The sequence below is a fragment of the Tamandua tetradactyla genome, chromosome 2, assembly GCF_023851605.1.
Source record: "Tamandua tetradactyla isolate mTamTet1 chromosome 2, mTamTet1.pri, whole genome shotgun sequence".
Taxonomy (NCBI): Eukaryota; Metazoa; Chordata; class Mammalia; order Pilosa; family Myrmecophagidae; genus Tamandua; species Tamandua tetradactyla.
Genome location: NC_135328.1, coordinates 194,318,710 through 194,325,966, shown reverse-complemented (window position 1 = coordinate 194,325,966; position 7,257 = coordinate 194,318,710).

Genomic DNA, 7,257 nt, shown 5'->3' with positions numbered 1-7,257 from the left:
AGCCATTCTGGTATATTGCATTTTGGCAGCTAGCAAACTAGAACAGGAGGGGAAAGCATTCATTTTATCATCATTGAGTATGATGCTGGCTGTAGGTTTTTTATATATGTCCTTCATCATATTGAGGAAGTTTCCTTCAATTCCTACCTCTTGAAGTGTTTTTATCAGGAAAAGATGCTGAATTTTGTCAAATGCTTTTTCAGTGCTAATCAAAATGATCATGTGATTTTTTTTCCCCTTTCAATTTGTTAATGTGCTATATTACATTGATTGGTTTTCTTGTGTTGAACCAGCCTTGCATGCCTGGAATAAATGCCACTTGGTCATACTGTATATTTCTTTTTAATGTGCTGTTGGATTCAATTTGCAAGTATTTTTTTTGAGAATTTTTGCATCTACATTCATTAGGGAGATTGGCCTATAGTTTTCCATTCTTGTAGTATCTTTATCCAGTTTTTGCATTAGAGTGATGTTAGCCTTATAAAATGAGTTAGGTAGTGTTCTATTTTCCATAATTTGTTGGGAAGAGTTTGAGCAGAAATGGTGTTAGTTCTTTTTAGAATGTTTGGTAAAATTCCCTTGTGAAGCCATCTGGCCCTGGGCTTTTCTTTGTAGGAAGATTTTTGATGCCTGACTGAATCTCTTTACCTGTGATTGGACTGTTGAGTCTTCTATTTCTTCTCAAGTCAATATGAGTTGTTCATGTGTTTGTAGGAAATTGTCCATTTAATCCAAGCCAATGTTTGCCTCATCTACTTTGGAGCTCCTTGATTGGGAGCATAAAATTTATGATTGTTATTTCTTCCTGGTGAATTGTCCTTTTTGTTAATATGTAGTGTTCTTCCTTGTCTCTTATGATATTTTTGCATTTAAAATCTATTTTGTCTGATAGTATAGCTACTCCTGTTTTCTTTTGGTTACAGCTTGCATGGAATATCTTTTTCCATCTTTTCAGCTTCATTCTATTTGTATCCTTGGGCCTAAGATGAGTCTCTTGTAAATAGACTCATAATAGTATATAAATGGATCATATTTTTTAATCTGTTCTGCCAGTCTGTATCTTTTAATTGGGGAGTTCAGTCTATTAACATTCAAAATTATTCCTGAGAATGCATTTCTTGATTCCACCATCTTATCTTTTTTATTTTATTTGTGAGATCTGTATATTCTTTTCTCTCTTTCTCTTTGTATTCTTTAAATTACCCTTACTGGTACTCTTCAGTTCTGTGCCCTCCTCCAGACCTCCCTCTCCCGTCTTTTTTTTTTTTCAGCTGGCAGAACTCCTTTTAGTATTTCTTGTAGGGACAGTCTCTTGTTGACAAATTCTTTTTGGACTTCTTTCTCTGTGAAAACTTTAATCTCTCCCTCAATTTCAAAGGACAATTTGGTTGGGTACAGAATTCTTGGCTGGAAGTCTTTCTCTTTCAGGATCTTGAATATATCATACCACTGCTTTTCACCTCCAGGGTGCTCTTTGAATAGTTTGAACTCAGTCTTATTGGATTTCCCTTGTATGTAGTAGATTGTTTTTCTCTTGCCACTTTCAGGATTTTTTGCTTCTCTTCAACATTTGACAAGGCACATTTGATTAGTATGTGCCTTGGGGAAGGACTATTTGGATTTATTCTGTTTGGAGTTTACTGGGCCTCTTTGACTTGTATATTTATGTCCTTTATGAGGGTTGGGAAGTTTTCCCCCATTATATCCTCAACTACTATTCCTAGACCTTTACTCCTCTCTTCTCCTTCTGGGACACCAATGAGTCTTATGTTTGTGCACTTTGTTTTGTCTATCATTTCCCTAAGATCCCATTCAATTTTTTCCATCTTTTTTGCCATTTGCTGTCTTGAGTCTTTGAAGTCAATTATCCTGTTCTCTATATCACTTATTCTTTCTTCTGTCTCTTCAAATCTGGTGTTGTGTGCCTCTAGTATGTTTTTTATTTGATCAATAGAGTTTTTAATCTCTGTAATATCTGCTATTTTTCTATTTATTCTTTCAAATTTCTCCTTATGCTCTTCTACTGTCTTCATTGCTCTAAAGGTAGCTCTTGAATCTACCCTCTTATCCTGTGGTTTTTATTTGTCGGATCTATTTTTTTCTTCTCTCTCTCTTTATCCTTTAAGTTACCCATACTAAGACTCTTCAATTCTATGCACTCCTCCAGACCTAACTCTCTCTTTTTTTTTTTTCTTTTCTTTTTTTTTTGGCCAACAGTATTCCCTTTAGTATTTCTTGCAGGACAGTTATCTTGTTAAAAATCCTCTCAGCATTTGTTTGTCTGTGAAAATTTTAAACTCTCCTTCACTTTTGAAGGACAACTTTGCTGGATAAACAATTCTTGGTTGACATTTTTTCTCTTTCAGAATCTTAATACATTATACCACTGCCTTCTTGCCTCTGTGGTTCTTGTCGAGTAGTCAGAATTTAGTCTACTGTGGCTCCCTTGTTGTGATGGATCACTTTTCTCTTTCTGCTTTCAGGACTTTCTCCTTCTTGTCAGCATTTGATAGTCCAATTAATATGTATCTTGAATTGGCCCTATTTGGATTTATTCTCTTTGGAATTCATTGGGTTTCTTTGATTTGCATATTTTTGTCTTTTTTAAAGATTGGGACGTTTCCCCAATTATCTCCTCAAATACCCTTCCTAGTCCTTTACCCTTCTCTTCTTCTTTGGGACACTGTGATGGTTGGGTTCTGGTGTCAGCTTGGCCAAGTGATGATGCCCAGTTGTCTGGTCAGGCAAGACTGGCCTGACTGTTGCTGCAAGGGTATTTTGTGACTAGCTGATAAACCAGAAGGCTGGTGTATTAAATCATCAGTTAGTTGATTGCATCTGTGGCTGATTACCTCTGCAATCAACTAAGGTGTGTATCCCACAAATGAGAAATCCAATCAGTTGAAGGCTGTTGAGGAAGAAAAGAGACTCTTTCATTGCTTCTACAGCCAGTGAGCCTCTCCTGTGGAGTTTGTCCAGACCCTTCACTGGAGCTGCCAGCTCCACAGCCTGCCCTATGAATTTTGGACTCTTCCATTCCCACGGAAGGTCAGAAAAGCAGTTTGCCAGAGTTTATTTTCCCGATCTTCCCAAAAGATGGCGCTCTTGGGCCACCTCTTCCCCACAACCCCGGCTCCCCCTAGTTGAGGCAGTGCACTGGGCCGGGTCCCAACCAAGCAACAATCCAGCCAAGACCACCATTCTCCATGTGCCGCTGTTCTCCGTGGTGGCTGGAAGCCACCAGCTCCAGGGGTGGGGTGGGCACTGTGTAGCTTGAGTGAGACCTCACCTGTGGGCACGATGTGTCTGATTCCCAGGTTCCTGTGTGGAAAGGCCTCAGGCTACAAGACTGAAAAATTCAGCATTCCCAGTCAGTAGCTGGCCCAGGAGTGCTCTGCTTTTAGCCAGCCTGCAAGACATGGGTTTGTATTAGGGCGCTGCTTTGACAGTTGGGTTGTCCATGGTTCTCAGCCAAAACAGGGCCTGATTTGGGTGCAGGGGTTGTAGCTTCAATGGGCCTGGGGTAGGATCTGGAGAGGCTCTGAAAAGCCCTTCAGTAACCCTGCACTTTCCAGCCTGCCCAGCAGATGGCGCTTTTCAGTGGTTTAATAGTCCTCGGAAGCTGTTTACCTCCTGGACCTGAGCGTCTGACCAGGTGGGGCTGAAACCGCCGAGTTACTGTGCACTCATTTGCCTGCAAAACTCTGGCTCAATGTGGGGCTGTGTCCCCCACTTTTTTGGGGAGGAGGATTCCTTCCAGTTACCCCAGTCTGCAGCCATCCCCCACCCATTACCCCCAGGCAAGGAGCAGGCCTCCTGCTGCTATTCTCTTCAGGGGTGGGGGTGCACCAGGACCCATAGCTGGAAACACGGTCTCTGACCGCATTTTCTCAGCCTCTTCATCCCTCACTGCCCTGGGCCTTGGAATGTCCTCTTCTGTCCCCCAGATACCCAAACATTTGATTTGGCTAGTCGTGGCCAGTCTGCTTTCTGCTTTTAGAGCTGATTTTGTGGTCCCCTCACTAGTTGCCCATTTTGTAAAATTCCTCCTAGATGCCCTTTTGTATTCTGCCCTCTTCCATGGCTTAAGTCCTGCCATGAGCCCCCGTGGGCTTGGGCCTCTGTGTCTGGACATAGGCGGGGAACTGTCTCACTGCTGTGAGAGCTTTTGTTGGCTGTGTCCCCTGTGGGAGCTGGGAGGGATCCCAGCTGCTGCCTCTGTGCACATCCCAAGCTGTGTGGGACTAAGTGAGGGGAGAGGGAGAGGACCAGCCAGCCCAGGAAGGAAGTTTCCTACCTGATATTTTTCTCTTTCTTCATATCACCTTTTGTGGGATACTTTCTCCAGAGTTCTCAGCAAGGAAGGACAGTCTTTTTTTCCCACTGAATCTCGGGGAAAGGTTTTCAGTAGTTGTTTACCTCACCATATTGACCCTTCTCCAAAATCATTTTTATAACGCCAGCTGGATCTGCATTACCTTCAAATCAGCTTGTCCAGGGAATTACTCTTAGACTCCCTTCTCCTGGGTGTATATTCACTGCCTGCAATCAATCCTCTATTAGCCAGTTACAAACTGACTTTAGAACCCCTCTAGCTAGTTTAAGCAGAAAAAGAATTTATTAAAAGGCTTTAGATAATGCCCAGGATTTCCAGAAAGGCTAGTGAGTCAGGTGTGCAATCTTCTAAACCAGGAACACAAAAACTTATTCAGGGCTACTCCTGCAAAGACCCCACTCTTGAGCACTGGAACTGCAGCTTCACACTGATACAGAAACCAGGTGCCAGAATCTCTCCTATAGTGGCTTCCAAAAGCCAGATGCCTTTGCTGCCACTGTTGGAGAAATTTGATTCCATGTGGCACCTGCTGCCTTCCACGGCTGTCTTGCACACCTACATTTCACACAGGTGTGTCTGATTGGCAGGGTCCAGGTAATATTGGCATCCATCCTGACTGCAAAGGAGTCTGGGAAGGTTGATTTTTTGCTTCCACATTGGGGAGGTGGGACTAAAGGAAGGGTGTTCAAAGATGCTGGGCATACACAAGTCATGACAGGTATCCATTATCAGGTCAATATTTTAGCTTTTAATTCAAATAAGCTTTAAAATCCTTGTTTTTTTATGACCTGTAAGACTGTATTATGCCAACAGCATTATCATTATCATTAACTACAATTTAATGAGCTCTTAATGAGTGTTGTGGTGTTTTAGAGCTGTACGTACTGCAGAAAAACATGTTCTTCAACTTAATCCATTCCTGTGGATGTGAACTCATTATGAATAGGACTTTTTGATGAGGTTACTTGAGTTAAGATGTGGCCCACCTCAATCAGGATGAATCTTAATCCTACTACTGGAGTCCTTTATAAGAGAATAAAATTCAGACAGAGGAATTCAGACAGGGAGCAGCCGGAAACGGGACATTAGTGTAATGTGGAAAAGAAGAGAGAGGCCTGGAGAGGCTGTCATGTGCATTGCCATGGGCACAGGGTCCCAGGACCAAAGACCACCAGCAGCCAGTCCCAGAAGGCCCCAGTTTGATGATATTTTTTTTGAATTAATTTATTTTTTATTTATGATACATAACCACATACAAACACAAACATTCTTATCAGACGATCATTCTATTCTTGTTATATAATCAATAACTCACACTATCATCACATAGTTTATATTCATCATCATGATCATTTCTTAGAACATCTTTATCAATTCAGAAAAAGCAGTAAAAAAAAAAAACAGAAAAAAAATTCATACATACCATACCCCTTACCCTCCCCTTCACTGATCACCAGCATTTCAATCTACTAAATTTATTTTAACATTTGTTCCCCCGATTATTCATTTATTTTTAATCCATATGTTTTACTTGTCCATCGATAAGGTAGACAAAAGGAGCATCAGACACAAGGCTTTCACAACCACACAGTCACACTGCGACAGCCATATCAGCACACAATTATCTTCAAGAAACACGGCCCCCAGAGCACAAATCCACATTTTCAGGCAGTTTCCTCCAGCCTCTCCATGTCACCTTAAATAAACAGGGGATACCTATTTAATGCATAAGAATAACTTTCAGGATAACCTCTTGACTCTTTTGGAATCTCTCAGCCACTGACAGTTTATTTTGTCTCATTTTGCTCTTCCCCCTTTTGGTCGAGAAGATTTTCACAATCCTTTGATGCTGAGTTCCAGCTCATTCTAGGATTTCTGTCCCATGTTGGGAGGAAGGTCCACATCCCTGGGAGTCATGTCCCATGTAGAGAGGGGGAGGGCAGTGAGTTTGCTTGCTGGGTCAGCCGAGAGAGAGAGGCCACATCTGAGCAACAGAAGAGGTGACTCTTGGGGCTAATTCTAACTAGACTTAGCCTATTCTTTGCGGGATTAAGTTTTATATGAACAAACCACAAGAGTGGAAGCTCGGCCTATTGCTTTGGCTGTCCCCACTGCCTGTGAGAATATCAAGAATTCTCCACTTGGGGAAGTTGCATTTTCCCCCTTTCTCACCATTCCCCCTAGGGAATTCTGCAAATACTTCCCTAGTCACTGTTCAAATCACTCTTGATTTATCTGGGCATCACTCTGGAAAAACCTACAAAATCTCATGCCCTATGCAAGGTTTCAAGTACTATGGTGTTCGATTAAGCTGTTCACATAAGTTATATTAGGAAATGTACTAGCCAAAATATAAATTTCTACCAAATAAACATTTTTTGCTTGTCTCTCACATACGTTCAAGTTTTAAAATATCAATTACCATCTATTTTCAACACCCTGCAGTATTGACATTCCTTTGTTCTTCCTCCTGCAGAAACATTTTTAAATTTGCACATTTAGTCATTATCATTATACACTCCAGGCATTCCTAGATTATACCATCTCAGTTCTTATTGTCTATCTTTCCCTCTTCTTGTTTTTTTTTTTTTTTTTTCGCATGGGCAGGCACCAGGAATCCAACCCAGGTCTCCGGCATGGCAGGCGAGAACTTTGCCTGCTGAGCTACCATGGCCTGCCCTATCTTTCCTTCTGATTTCATTTGTGCCCCCAGGCCTCCTCCCTCTATCATTCTCACATTCAGCTTCATTCAGTGTTCTAACATTATTGTATTACAGTTAGGTAGTATTGTGCTATCCATTTCTGAATTTTTACAATCAGTCCTGTTGCACAGTCTGTATCCCTTCAGCTCCAATTACCCAATACCTATCCTATTTCTATCTCCTGATGGTCTCTGTCACCAACTGAAATTCTGCAAGTTC